Here is a 15,753-nt window from a genome sequence, read left to right as displayed (position 1 = left end):
AGAGAGCTGATTCTTGTCAGTTGTGAAGTGGCTTTCTGATGCCAACCTGGAAAGCCTTGAGCCTCATTTATCCTGAAGGACTTGAGGACCGGTATTAATTCGGACCTGAATATTTTCACCGCGAAATCACTGGAAGTTTCTGTTCCTGTTCATCATAGGGTCAAACTGAGGCGGCTCCGCTGAGAAAGGACAGCTCTTCTGTCAGGGTTCATGCTTACATTTGTGGGGCACTCTGCCGACAGGGGCCAACAGAAAGGTGTTCAAAAGAACTAGGCCGGCTGCTGGAAGAGAGGTGGGATTGAAACTGAAAGCCAGGTGATAGGTTTCTGGACTCTCAGGGGTAGATGTGGGAGTCAAAAGTGACTAGACAAAGGGAAGAAAGGGCCCCATCAAGGCATCTGCTGCCAGAGGTGACCTCGGGGAGAATCTCCATGGAAACCACAACAGCAACCATGAGAGGAAGAATCAGCAATTGAACATTTCCCACACGTGTCAGGAGGACTTGTCCTTTCCCACTGTTGTTTTATTTTGGACCAATGGCTACAGCTGTCAGAAACACATATTAGTGAGTCTGCAGGTGGGATGGAGGAAACAAGAACTTTCCTTATCCCACTCCAGAATTTCAAAACCGAAGTAGGACCCCAGCTGGAGAATGAATGGGATATGGCGACATTCTAATTGTAGTTAAACTATTAGACATTTCATTATAAAAAACAAACAAACAAAAAACAACTGAAAACACTGCCTGAGTTTTGTTTTTTTTTAACGTTCATAGTTGGCTGAACAACATCCTTATAATAAATCTCTTTATACATGTACACATATCTCCTATTGGTTATGTTTCTCTGGAGAATCCTTTGCATCGGAGTGCTACTTCGGAACTCAGGTGACAAAGTTGGGAAGTGATCTATTGTCCTACATTGGTACAAAACCTACTGACACATTGGCGTTCATACTCATGGTAGTCTTAGTGGGACTGAGAGACTTCCCTTTGGCATTCAGTGCACTCTAACACAGGGCATTGTGGGCGGGGGGCATCAGAAACCTGACAGTTTGAAGAGGACGCCTGGTCAGAAGAATTTAAGTGGATTTGTTACTGAGATTTAAATTCAGGGATGCCCAATAATAACTAGCCAAATCTGTATGTAGTTGTGCAGTATGTGTAGTATCTGTATGTGGTTGTGTAGTATGTAGTTACAATTTGAGTATAAATGTAAATGAGACTTAAGTGTACCCTCTTCAGACATAACAGTTACCTACAATATACTCATTTTATTGAGATACAACTGACATACACCATTACATTAGCTTTAGGTGTACATGAGTCAATGTTTGTATATATTTTAAAGTCACAAGAAGTCTAGTTAACATCCGTCGGCATGTATAGTTACATATTTTTTTCTTGTGATGAAACTTTCAAGATTTACTTTCTTAGCAACTTTAAAATTTGCAATACTATATTGTTAACTATAGTCACCATGCTGTACATTACACCTCTATGACTTATTTATTTTATTACTGGAATTTTGTACCTTGACCCCTTTTACCCATTTCCCTGTACTCCACCCTCATCCCAGCTTCTGGCAACCACCAAGCTGTTCTCTGTATCTCTAAGCTTTTGTTTGTTGGTTGGTTGGTTGGTTGGTTTTTAAAATTCCACATATGAATGAGATCATACCATATTTGTCTTTATCTATCTGATTTTATTTTATTTAGCATAATGCCCTCAAGTTTCATCCACTTGATGAAACTTGCAAATGGTAAGATTTCATTCTTTTTTATGAAGAGTATTCCATTGCATATCTATCTATCCTTATATTTATAGCTATCTATCTATCATCTATGTATCTATGTATCTATCTATCAATCCATCCATCTATCTATCTAATCTCACATTTTCTTTATCCATTCATCCAACAGTGGAGACTTAAGGTTGTTTCTGTATCTTGACTATTGTGAATAAGTCTGGAATAAACATGGGGGTGCATATATCTTTTTGAGTTAGTACCTTTGTTTTCTTTTAATACCCAGAAATAGAATTGTTAGAATGTATGGTAGTTCTATTTTTAATTTTTTAAGGAACTTCCACACTATTTTCCAAAGTGACTGCACCAATTACATTCCTACCAACATTGTGCAAGAGGTCCCTTTTCTCCACATCCTTGCCAACACTTTTTCTTATCTTTTTGATAATGGCCATTCTAAAAGACGTGGTATGATACCTCACTGTGATTTTGATTTGATTTCCCTAATGAGTAGAAAGTGATGTTGAGCATCTTTTCTTGTACCTGTTGGCCATCAGTATATCTTCTTTGGAAAAATGTCTATTCGTAGTCTCTGTTCTTTTTTAGATTGGATTGTCTGGTTTTGTTATTGACTCCTATGAATTCTTTATATATTTTGGATATTAACCCCTTATCAGATATATAATTTGAAAATATTGTTTCACATTCAGCAGATTGCTTTTTCATTTTGTGGGTGGTTTATTTTGTTATGCAGAAACTTCTTAGTTTGATATAGTACCACTTCTTTATTTTTGCTTTTGGCATCAGATCCAAAAAAATTATCACCAGGACCAATATCAAGGAGGTTACTACCAATATTTTCTTCTAGGAGTTTTATGGTTGCAGGCCTTATATTCAAGTTTTTAATCCATTTTGAATTAATTTTCATATGATAAGATAGTAGTCCAGTTTCATTCTCTTGCATGTGGCTCTCCAGCTTTCTCCACACCATTTATTGGAGATACTGTCCTTTCCCCATCGGATATTCTTGGCTTTTTTTGTTGTAAATTAATTCACCGTATATATGCGCGTTTTTTCCTGAGCTTTATATTCTGTTCCATTGATGATCTATGTGTCTGTTTTGTTTGTTTGTTTGTTTGTTTGTTTGTTTTTGGCTTGTTTTTTAATTTTTTTTTTACATTTACTTATTTTTGAGAGACAGAGAGAGAGAGACAGAGCACAAGTGGGGGAGGGGCAGGCAGAGAGAGACTCTGAACTGTCATCACAGAGCCGGATGCGGGGTTCGAACTCACAGACCGTGAGATCATGACCTGAGCGGAAGTCGGATGCTTAACTGACTGAGCCACCCAGGCGCCCCAAGATTTTATTAAGTCATTTTTACACCCAAAGTGGGACTCAAACTTAGAATCTCAAGATCAAGAGACACGTGCTCCACAGACTGAGCCAGCCAGGCACCCTTATGTGTATGTTTCTATGCTAAAACCATATTATTTTGATTAATGGATTTGTAGTATAGTTTGAAATCAGGGAGCATGATACCTCTGGCTTTGTTCTTCCTTAATATTGCTTTGACTATTTGGGATTTTTTTCTGGTTCCATGCAAATTTTAGGATTGTTTGTTTTATTTATGTGAAATGCCATTGGAATTTTGACAGGGAGTACATAGAATATATAGATTGACTTGAATATTAGTATGGAAATTTTAACAATATTAATTTTTCTCTTCTGGTTCATGAGCATGGAATATCTTCCATGTATTTGTGTATTCAATTTTTTTCATCAATGTCTTATTTTTTTGAATGTACGTCTTTTACCTCCTTGGTTAAATATATTTCTAGGTGTTTTATTCTTTTTTGATGTGATTATAAATGATGTTGTTTTCTTAATTTCTTTTTTTTTCAAGTTTGTTATTAGTGTATAGAAATGCAGCAGATTTCTGCATATTGATTTTGCATCCTGCAACTTTACTGAATTCATATATTAGTAGAGTTTTAAGGGTTTTATATATATATATATATATATATATATATATATATATATATAAAATCTCATGCCATCTAAATTCCAAAACTGAAGTACACTCATGGCTGGAGAATGATTCAGCTATGGAGACATTCTAAATTGTATGATGGTTAAAGTGTGCTGGACATTCCACTATGTAAAAAGCTATTAAAATACTGCTTGGGTTCTTATTTGAAAAGAGTAAATTATTAGGTGCAAGGAGCTAATATAACACTTTCTGAGAATTAGATAAAGAATCTGGTTACTTCTTGTACCCTTTAATCCATGTTGTTCAATATATAACTATATGTCAACATGAAAAGCTGAAACTCAAATGAGTAAAAAATATATATAAACTCTTTAGTCTATATCTGCCATATTCCAAATGAGAAAAGTACCTTAATATGTCCCTTAATTAGAAAAAAATGACAAAGTACAACCTAATTCAATAATTAGATAATAATTGGTTAAAATAATTCAATTTAATTCCTTTTGGTTATTAAGTCGGTTATTAAGTTGGTATAATAATTTGGTTATTAAGTTTCTGAGCTGCCTCCTCACTTCCTTTTTTTTCTTTCCAAGATAATGTGTACTTGGTCATATGTTGAGAAGGGCACAGTGAAAGATAGATTTGACCTCATCTTAGTCCTGTTGGGTGTAGACGCCTATCTCTCTTAGCCTACATCCATCTCACTGGCCCCACTCTATAACTTTTGTGCCAGAATCACCATGGCAAGCCCTAGCAGCCCTCAAGTTGGTGATCATGCTGCACATGGACTGAAGGTAGCCTTAAAAGTCCACGGTGACCCTTTGATTGAGTGATTCTCCCAACAGAGTTACTAAGATGTGCCAGTGCCCCAGAATGTTCAAGGACAGTCTTTGAGGTGGTGTTCATGTTCGAAAGACGGGGCAAGGATTGTCAAATGATCCCCTCTGTTTTACTCTCACTCATCTGAACATTGTCCAAAAGTTGGCTTGAAGGAAGCCTAAGAAAAGGGAAATAGAGATTGAGATTTAATTTTTTTTTTTTTTTTTTGCTATCTGTCATTGGTTCTCTTCCTTTTTCCTCTCATTCAATCCCAGAAAGAATAATGGTCTCTTAATTGGTGTGGGCTGCTATAACAAAGTACCATAGGCTGGGCAGCTTATAAACAATAGACATTTTGGAGGTCAGAAGTTTAAGATCAGGTGCCAGCATGGTGGGCTTCTGGGGAGACCTTCTTCCAGGTTGCAAACTATCATCTTCTCATTTTACCCTCATTGCATTCTTATGTGAGAAGGAAACATAGAGCTCCTAAGGTCTCTTTTATGAGGCACTAATCCCACTTATGAGTATTCCACCATCATGATCTAATTACTTCCTAAGTCCTCACCACTTAATACAGTGGTCCTTCCTTATCCTTGGGGTATATGTTCTGAGATCCACAGTGAATGGCTGAAACCATGGATAGTACGGAAACTTTTACATACTATGTTTTTTGTTTCCTATACCTACGTACCTATGATAAGGTTTGATTTATAAATTAGGCACACAAAGAGACGAGCAACAATAACTACTAGTAAAACAGAACAACTAACTATACACTGTAATGAAAGTTATGTGGATATGGTCCTTTCCCTTTCTCCACATCTTATTCTACTTTCGTCACCTTGTGATGATGTGAGATGATAAAATGGTAAGATGAAGTGTGGTGATTGGCCTGACATTGTAATGTAGCTTTAGGCCACTATCCACCTTCCAGATGGTGGTTGACCACAAGTAGAAACTGCAGAAAGGGTAACCGTGCCTAAGGGGGGACTACTGTACCATCATTTTGCAGGTGAGCATTTCAACAAATGAATTTTAGGGGGACATACACATTTAGTCCAGAACAAATGAGAAAGTTCTCTTTTCATTCCTCCCTTGTTTTAGAACTTTTCTCTAGTACTTGGTTAGTCTAAAAGAGATCCATTCCATACCACACAATAATCTTATCATTCTAGTCTTTCAGACTCATTGTTAGTTAATATACTTAAGTAGGGACAGCAATGGTATAATTAGAATCTGGAAAATACTTTTCCCAAACCATTTTCTCACAATATACTTAAATTTGCAAGTTCAGACCGAGTATTTTCTAGGTTCTTCTTACATCTCACAGTGACATATATCAGTTTCTTCATAGGATTAATAATATACAATAGAGTGAAGATTTTGTATCCAAAAAGGCAATATTGACGCTTTTCAAATTATATTACCCATCATGCACATTTCAAAGTTGAATAATAACATACAACAACACTGGTTCCTTTTTACTTTGACCTTGTTTCCCCACTGATCAATCATGGAGTCCTTTAGAATTTACCATGTTTCAGTTTTGTCATCACTGTTGCACATGGTATTTTTATAATCATGTTCTTTGTAATAGCCTAGAAAGAAAAAATATACTTTTAATATTTAACATAAAAATACTTATAAAGTTAACATCATAGCCATTTGCATCCACTGGTCCCATCATGTTTGATAAGGAACCACATCTTGTAATTCTATAGGGCTTTGTTATGTCAGTTGCTAGAATTGGATTCTGCTCTCATGATTTGAGGCAGGCCCTATGGGATCCTATTGCATTGTCAATTTACAACCCCAAGAATATGACTAAAAGTATTTTTTAATATTTTGGATATTTAGACAAATACTTTAGGCAACAAAAATGTCCAGCGTATTTAGGTTTATAAATTTGACAGTTTGTGATATTAAATTTCCAGATGTGGTAAACCATTAATTTGATACATCAATGCTAAAGATGCAGTCCTTCAGTAAATAGCAATTAGAGGTTTCCATTTGCACCAGAGTAAAGTACAGATTAAACTGTTTCACGAAACAAGCTGACTGAAAGGGCCCTATCAGAAAATACACCCTCATTTGATTTAGTCATTTGAGCAAACCAGAGGCTTTAATCTAATCCCACCTAAGTAGGTGGCAGGCAGTGAAAGCTTCATTTAACAGTAGTCAGATCAGTACTTTGCAAAGGATTATTTGGTTTTTTTGTGAGCCATGATATTAATTAGACGTGACAAACTGAAGGATACGGAAGACCCATAAGGTTTACTTACCTGCCAGGATAATTACCACCATTGCTTTACTAAGAATGTCTGCCATTGTTGTAACTACAGCTCTGTGCAAGCAGGACCGATCTGCTGAAAGAAGGAATATTTGAAAAAAGTGGTTAGTCTAATTAGTTTTGTTCCAAAACATTTAATTCATAAAATGTTCTGAAGATTACTATGTATATTTGAAAGTGTTCTTAGTTAGAAATTCTATCAACTTGTTGCTTCAGCCAGTATTATCGTAGGTTTTTACAAAATATTAGTCTTTTTGAAACTTTTGGGCATTCTTAAAAGCTCTTTCTGTTTTTAGGACAGTTAAATTCTGGCAGTTACGTCTAAAGTCTTATGTAGACCTTGCCAGTAGGAATTGAATGCAGATTTGAGTGAATGAGATCCTGTTCTGCATTCTCTTTCCTATTATGACTTGCTTTTCATTAATTTAACCTATCTGCATTGTGCAGAATTTATTACAAAAGAACATACCCCTTGATGCAGAATTGATTTTTCAGAGGTGAAATTTGCACCTTTGATTTTTGATTGTATGCTCTGCTGCCCTGAGATGATTGATTGAGAAAGACCTTAAATATTCTCATGGAGGATGGAGACTTCAAAAGATGCCTCAGGTGGGGCGCCTGGGTGGCGCAGTCGGTTAAGCGTCCGACTTCAGCCAGGTCGCGATCTCGCGGTCTGTGAGTTCGAGCCCCGCGTCAGGCTCTGGGCTGATGGCTCGGAGCCTGGAGCCTGTTTCCGATTCTGTGTCTCCCTCTCTCTCTGCCCCTCCCCCGTTCATGCTCTGTTTCTCTCTGTCCCAAAAATAAATAAAAAACGTTGAAAAAAAATTAAAAAAAAAAGATGCCTCAGGAGAAAAAAAAAACAGGATTTTTTTTTAATTAATCCATAGTTTACATGCAATAAGATGCAATAGTTGAAAATGTACAGTTTGATGCATTTTGGTGAATGCAGATAATTGAATTAACACTACCTCCTTTAAGATAAAGAACATTTCCATCACTCCAGACATTCCCCGAATTGCATCCTCTGCCCAATCCCCCTGGTTGCCTACCCCCAATCCAGGCAATCACTGTTCTGATTTCTTTCACTTTAATTTACTTTAGCTTGTTCTGTATATAACTTGATACAAATGGAAGTACCTTGCATGTATACTTTCCTTTATGCCATTTTTTTCCTATAGTGGTTTTGAGATTTATCTAACAGTATTGCATTTTTCAGGGGTTTGTTTTGTTTTGTTTGTTTTATTGCTGTAGCATTGTCTTTGTATGACAACAGTCATCTGTTGATGCATATTTGGGTTAGTTCTTATAAATAAACATTCCATGACTATTTGTAGTAGTCTTTCCATGAACATTCAAATATTTTCTTGGATAAATTCAAAGATGTAGTATTGTTTAATTATATAACAAACTGCCGAAATATTTTCCAAAGGGATTGTGAGAGGTATCAATTTACTGACTCTCATCTCTCAATTCCCTTTTCGTTGCCTGTTCTGCAGTGATAGAACAGGATCCTGTAAGCATGTCTTGTAACAAACAGAAATTAAGCGTCATCAATGTAGGGAACTGCAAGGGCATTGCAGAGTGAAGGGCTTCTCTTTCTGGCTCTGGAATACTTCTGTTTGTCCTTCTACTGCAGTGGTGGGTGAAGGAGAGACATGCAGGGGTGCTCTACCACACCTGCATGTAGAATATGTATAGTCCCACAGCAGGTTTGCATACCTTGTTTTGGTGGGAACTGTGTACTCCAGGTCTTGCACTTGGAAATGGGCTCCCAATGCCTCAACTCCCTCCATGCACTCCTGCTAGCTTCAGCCCACTTGCATACTGGTTGAGTGTTTCCTGCTCATTCCCAGCTGTAATTCCCTTCCTTTCAGCCTCTGTGCACCTGTACCAGATGGGTGGGGGGAAGAGGTATGGTGTTGCCCACTTTGCCAGTGACTATGGACCAACCAGCTCTGGCCCTGCTAACTAAATAGACTTCTGAGCCATCCGGTGTACTTCAACCTTCTCCAATGAGAATTGAATCCCAAACCTGGGGAGGAGGCACACCTTTCTAGTTTGGCTCTTCCATCGATACTTCATATTATTACTAGAGTATTCTTGAGAGACTTTTTTACTCCTTTTTTTGACAGTTATTCTTTTATTCCTTATTTTATTTATTCTTATTTTTATTTGAGAGAGAGAGAGAGAGACAAAGAGGAGGGGGTGGGCGCAGGGGAGAGAGAAAGAGAGAGAGAGAGAGAGAGAGAGAGAGAGAGAGAGAGAGAGAATCTTAAGTAAGCTCCACGCTCAGCACAGAGCTGATGTGGGCTCGATCCCACAACCATGAGATGATGACCAGAGACAAAATCAAAAGTTGGATGCTCAACCAACCAAGCCACACAGGAGCCTCAGCAATTCCTTATTTTAAACTTTCCCTATTTGAGGTACTAAGTCTTTTGTCTCCTAATCGTACCTGGACTACTAACAGTAACCTGTACCATTCTGTACTGCCCACCAGCTGTGTGTTAGGGTTGGTTGATCTAATTCTGGCCAACACTTCTGTGTTCAGTTTTTTAATTTTAACATTTCTTCTAGTAGTGAGGTGTGCTCACTTACTGTGCCTTTAATTTTGTAGCAGATTGAATAGATGATATCAGGAGAATATCTCCTGATTCACACCCAATTCCTACCCAAGGTTAGATGGTCATAAAATCATTCCTTGTTTATACATATACACCTCTCTGTGCATGTAAGTGTGTAAACTATCTAATGGTAGCAATGTTTGACACACCTTTCAGAGGAAACCTATCTGTGCTTAGAAGTCTTGTTTTAGTTCTATGTATGTATGTATGTAGGTAGGTATGTATGTATTTATATTTTATATTTGAGAGAGAGAGAGTGAGAGAGAGCTCACAAGCAGGGCAGGGGAAGGGTAGAGGGACGGAGACATAAGCTGAAACCGGCTCTAGGCTCTAAGCTGTCAGCACAGAGCCTGATGTGGGGCTTGAACTCAGGAGCAGTGAGATCAGGACCTGAACTGAAGTCAGATGCTTAACTGACTGAGCCACCCAGGAGCCCCTAGCCTCATTGTTCTTTAAAAAGAGTTCATGGATTCTGTGTCTCCCTCTCTCTGCCCCCCACCCCCACTCATGTGCAGGCATGCGTGCGCACGTGCTCTCTCTCTCAAAAATAGAGAAACTCTCTTAAAAAAAAGAGTTCATGTAGATTGTATTTTTCCTCTTAAATAGGAAAAGTAGAAGAGTAAACTTCATTTAGGAAAATGGTGAGTTTAGAGTCAGTGGCTTTTATTGAACTGAGATAATTCTGTGTCCTAATTGAGGACTGAGAAAAGCAGAGTGTCACTTAAAGTGGGCCAGATATCCTCCTGTAGGATGGTTAGAAGAGCTGTATAGCAAATTATAAGAGATTTTATAAGACCTTAATAACTAGCAACAAAAGTACAAATGATAATGCCAAATATGCTGTTTTCTATATGTCTGGAAGTATTTATGCAGAGTTGCATAAACAGTTTTTCAACACGGTGGTTGAAAATAAAAAATATAATAAAATATAAAATAAATATAATAAAATATAAAATATAAAAATATAAAATATAAAATATAAAATATAAAAATAAAATATAAAAAAATAAAATAAAAATAAAAAATATATTTTTTAAAGTTTATATATTTATTTTGAGAGAGAGACAGAGAGAGAAAGAGAGAGAGAGAGAATGAGCATGAGAAAGAGGGGGAGAGAGAGAATCCCACATCCACACTGATGTCAGGCTCTATCTCACAAACCATGAGATCATGACCTGAGCTGAAATCAAGAGTCTGATGCTTAACTAACTGAGCCACCCAAGTGCCCTCAACTCAGTGTTAATATTTAAAAATATTTCTTCTTTTTTATATAAAAGCTCCCAGGTAAGTTAAGGTATGCAATTATAGAATATATTATTTTGCATTTTAGAATTAGACCAATCTCTTTCATTTCTAGATGAAAACACTAAGATATAGAATCATCAAGGAACTACAGGTAAACATTATTTCAGTAAGCTAAGACATTATTGCCCTATTAGTAGGGACTTTTTTATGATTTTATTTTAGGCACCCTCTTAGTATTAACTGAATCATAGATATATTTACCTCAAATATTAGAATGAAAGTCCTAAGTATAAAGCTGTATGATGAGGATTCAGTATCATCATTTTTATGTAACAAATAATATTTGAGAATGAAAACCTGTAAAAATAATAGGTTTTTACATATAGTCAAGTATTCTGAAATTCATCTCTTTTATAAAAGGAACACTATTAACATTTATCACTTTAAGGAGTGTGGAAGATATGATATCTTGACAAAGTAAAAGAACGACAAAGAATAAAAGATCATGACATTTTTAAACTGTCATTAGTACTTTAATACTAGACTGGATGTTGCACAAAATTCTGCCTTATAATAGCATCTAGAGTTTTTATTATCTTTGAGTTATCAATGTAGTAGTTGCATTTCATACAATTATATAAGATGGGATATTATTGGAATAAATATTGTGATATTTTGATATATATTTACTACAAAAGAAATTAATGCAGCAGTTGCATTCAAATCTGCTGATTATGTAGATCTCCACATGTAATGTTTGAAATGGGGAGACCAGAGTTACAGTGGATGTTATATAACTAAAGTAATATTAAGGTTTAAAACTAAGAAAAGTCACTCCAAAGACTTGCAGCCACATTTAATCACATTTAGCACCACAAAATTGGCTGTCAAAAGTCTAATTAACTATCAGGCATTAGCTCTATTTTCCATGCTGCTCACTTGCACTGCATTTCATTCTAACATCTGGCAAGTTAAAAAAAATTCCCTAGAAAACCACTTCTTCTTATAGTTGTACAACATAGTTTTAGTGAAACGAACTGTTGTTAAAACAACAACAAAAATATATTCAGTGCTTCATTGTTGAACCGTGAAGGTTTTTAAAACATGTTTGAGTTACTGGTCACTTCATTTTATGTGAAAACACACAATTAAGTTTAAAGAGACATTTCACCAAGTGAACGCTGATGGGTATGCATCTTACTTTAATTTTATGCCTTTCACTATGTAGTGATGTTGCAATTTTTCCAACAGTTTTCCAAAATTTAAATCCAGCTCTCGATGGCACAATTCACCTGCTCTTAAATCATGATGAATGTTTAACTTAAGTTTTTGTTTTCTTGATTTTTTTCCTAGTGGCTGAAGCGTTCTTTCATTACCTAAATGTACTTCTGTTACCAGTTGAAATTCAAAGAGAAGGATATATTTGCTGATGTGTTTGCTATAATAGATGGAGATAGGCATTTCACAGCACAAAGTTTTGATGATAAGAAAATATTATAATATCTGAGGGGTAAAGCTGACTGCTTACAGAGAACCACAGGCTAAAAACAGACTTATTAATTAGTCGCAACTGATGGCAAAATAACATGAAATAATATTTTTATTGTGGGTAGGAAAAAGTAATTATCAAAGAAGAATGCCAGACACAGATAAATTATCCTTTAAAATTTATTGGAAAATAAAGATATATTCAGAGAAATATATAAAAGATATGGCACAAATTGCACATGTGGAAAAAACCATAAAATGATATGCTTCAACAAATAAAATTATATGAGAGGACCCAAAAGACAGTGTGAACTGCAAGAAACAATTATGGGCAAATAAATTGGTAGACTTGATAAGTTTAAATTAGCTATGTCAGTAAAAATAATAATAGAAATATGGACTCTTTTGGGGTGCCTGGTTGTTCAGTTGGTCTAGTGGTCAACTCTTGATTTTGGCTCAGGTCATGATCTCACCATTCATGAGATTGAGCCCCACATCAGGCTCTACTCTGACAGTGCAGAGCCTGCTTGGGATTCTCTTTCTCCTCCCCCTCTGCCCTTCCACCGATTATGCTCTCTCTCTCAAAATAAATAAATAAATTTAAAAAATTAAAAACAAATATTTAAAAATACTATTTTGCAGTGGTTCTATGGTAAAGTGCAGAGGAACTCATGGAAATTTGTGTGGAAGTTGAAGGTCAAAGATTTGGTGTTAACATGGAACTCTTCAGAAGAAGGGTAATCTACTTATTGTATGGTTATTCTCATCCAGTGATGCTCGATGTGTATGTAAATCCAAAGGAAATCACCAAAAGAGATTGTATAACTTCCAAACTAGCAGAAGGAAAAAGGTACTAAATAAAATATAATTAACACACTATGAGGAAGGAAAGAAGAAAGAAAGATAAGGAGAAAAAGAAACAAAATGTTGCAGAATAGAAAACACAAAAGAGGGGCGCCTGGGTGGCGCAGTCGGTTAAGCGTCCGACTTCAGCCAGGTCACGATCTCGCGGTCCGTGAGTTCGAGCCCCGCGTTGGGCTCTGGGCTGATGGCTCAGAGCCTGGAGCCTGTTTCCGATTCTGTGTCTCCCTCTCTCTCTGCCCCTCCCCCGTTCATGCTCTGTCTCTCTCTGTCCCAAAAATAAATAAACGTTGAAAAAAAAAATTAAAAAAAAAAAAAAAGAAAACACAAAAGAAAGCAATAAGGAAGAGTGCAATTACATTTAAAAAAAGTCACAGTTGAGGGGCGCCTGGGTGGCTCAGTCAGTGGAGCATCCAACTTTGGCTCAGGTCATGATTTCACAGTCCGTGAGTTCAAGCCCTGATCTCACAGTCCGTGAGTTCGGAACCTCGGGCTCTGTGCTGACAGCTCAGAGCCTGGAGCCTGTTTCAGATTCTGTGTCTCCCTCTCTCTCTGACCCTCCCCCGTTCATGCTCTGTCTCCTTGTCTCAAAAATAAATAAACATTAAAATTTTTTTAAATAAAAAAAAAGTCACAGTTGAAACAAAAGAAGAGATATGTCCCCTTAGACTGTGCTTATAAATCTTCCCAAGAGTTCTTGAGAGCATTGTTAAAATATAAAAATTAAGAATTAAAAATAAAGGAGTTCAGACAAAAGTTAGCTGGGCAAATACTAATCAAAAGAAAATCAGTTGCAGCAGTATTCATTACAGAAAAAGGCCACAAATGGTGGAGGTCAGGTGCTAGACATTTATTCAGCTGATTCAGAACCCATTGCCTCAGCATACCTATTCCAACAGACCATGCTTGACCCTCCCAAAACCATCTTTTATTTTTGCTCTGTAGTCAGCATTGTCCCCATGCCCATCTTCCTTTACAGTGGATTCTTATCCTTTGTCTCCTGGATATTTGTTAGTTTTCTTGTCTTGATCAAAAATTATTCAAAGCGTAACCAAATTTTTGTGAGTGATCTCTTTACCATACAAACCTAAGTATGTCACTCTCCAAATTAAAATCATTCAGTGACATGGCATTACCTATAAGGTAGAACTCCAAGAGGTAAGAAGCTTTCATCCGCCTCTCTAGTGTTGTTTTGTTTTGTTTTGGTTTTCCACAATACTTGAAGGCAGTATGTACATTTTGTATTTCATCCCTCCTGAACTGTCATTCCAGGAATAGGGCATCCTTTTATACTTTTATGCATTTATACTGGCTTCTTATACTGGGGTTTTCTTTCATTTTGTTCATTGTACATATTTCAAAACCTACATAAGTTTTCATTCATTCTAATGATCCCCCATTCCTTCACCGGTATGTGTGTACATTTTCACATAGCTAACTATATATACACACACACATATATGTATATAATTTCCACTTGATGCATTCTAATTGCTTTTCCTATATATCTCCTTCCTAATAAGAATGCTGAATGTGTTGAGGGGAGGATCCATTCTACATAGGATTTGTGGTGCCAAAAGTGCATGCTGAAATGTACTAACACTTTTTGAAAAAAGAATGTGAATTTGGAGATCATCTAGTCCAGAAATCTTTAATTTTTAGATGAACCTATCAGACTGTATAGAAGTTAGTAGTTTGAAAAATCTGAATCAGTATTGGGAAAGTTAAGTTTTTACTGTATTTGTCAAGTTTCTAAGAAGTATTTTTTTCTGAAATTGACTTAGCTAAGGTGACTGGTTCATCATTAACCCCACTAAAAATAAAATGCAGAATTATTTAAGAGGGCTTTAGCCTAGAATAATTAGGACTTAATTTAAAAATCTAGGCTTTTTGTGGATAAACACTGCTAAATTCTAGAAGTCAGTTTGTACAGATTAAGAGTTCCGATCTTCTCTGTTAAAGTTTATTTCAGTTCTTGACAGTAACAATCAAACCTAGTTTTGCAGCTTAATGACACTACTTTTTGCCTTTCCTTTCAATACCACTTGCACAGAATATGAATACTAATGATTTCTCTGCTGAATTGAGAATTCAGCACCTTTCAGTCACTGTCCCTGTTTGTTTTCTTGACCTGCCATCTGCATTGTGTGTCCTTACTTTTCAGTTCCCCTTACATAAGGACTTCTTTTCAAGAATTAGATCTTTCTTCACTGACATACCTGTCTACACTTACATTTGTTTTCTGCTCACACCAATCCTTGCTGGTGCAGGCACTTCCTCCCACATTAGCAGCTGGGTCAGGCTAGATATGCCCTAGCTTACTCTGGTCTAGAAATTAGTGGGGGAATCTGGACTAAAAACCGAATATTCTGGAGAAAGAGTGAGGGGAATCCTATATCACAAATGAAATGCAACTACATCATAGATGAAAGCATAAGGCCGTTGTTTAGTATGCAGACTGCTTTGTTTGGAAACAAAACAATACAAAAACAGTATTCGTTAGATCCCCAGGTTAGTTCACATCCATAAGAAAGATTATGAAAGATTAAGACAAAAAGAATATACCCAAATGAATTCAAGTGCACTGACTGAAATCTTTTTTACTGGGTGCTTGGGTTGTTTTACTGGATGCCTGAGAAAAAGTTAAATACAGTAATGTGGGGTAGAACAGGAAACGCTAATTGGAATGAG

The 15,753-nt window shown here is 36.5% G+C and overlaps 1 protein-coding gene across 1 annotated transcript in view; it reads left to right on the top strand.

Moving 5' to 3' along the window:
* SPOCK3 (SPARC (osteonectin), cwcv and kazal like domains proteoglycan 3) overlaps positions 1–15,753 on the top strand; it is a 490,206-nt gene that overhangs the window by 204,440 nt on the left and 270,013 nt on the right. The window lies entirely within an intron of this gene.

This window comes from Lynx rufus, unplaced genomic scaffold, assembly GCF_022079265.1.
Source record: "Lynx rufus isolate CCGP_SWC_20201006 ecotype Redwood Valley unplaced genomic scaffold, mLynRuf1.p SCAF_3, whole genome shotgun sequence".
Lineage (NCBI taxonomy): Eukaryota > Metazoa > Chordata > Mammalia > Carnivora > Felidae > Lynx > Lynx rufus.
This window is presented reverse-complemented; position numbering and strand designations above follow the sequence as displayed.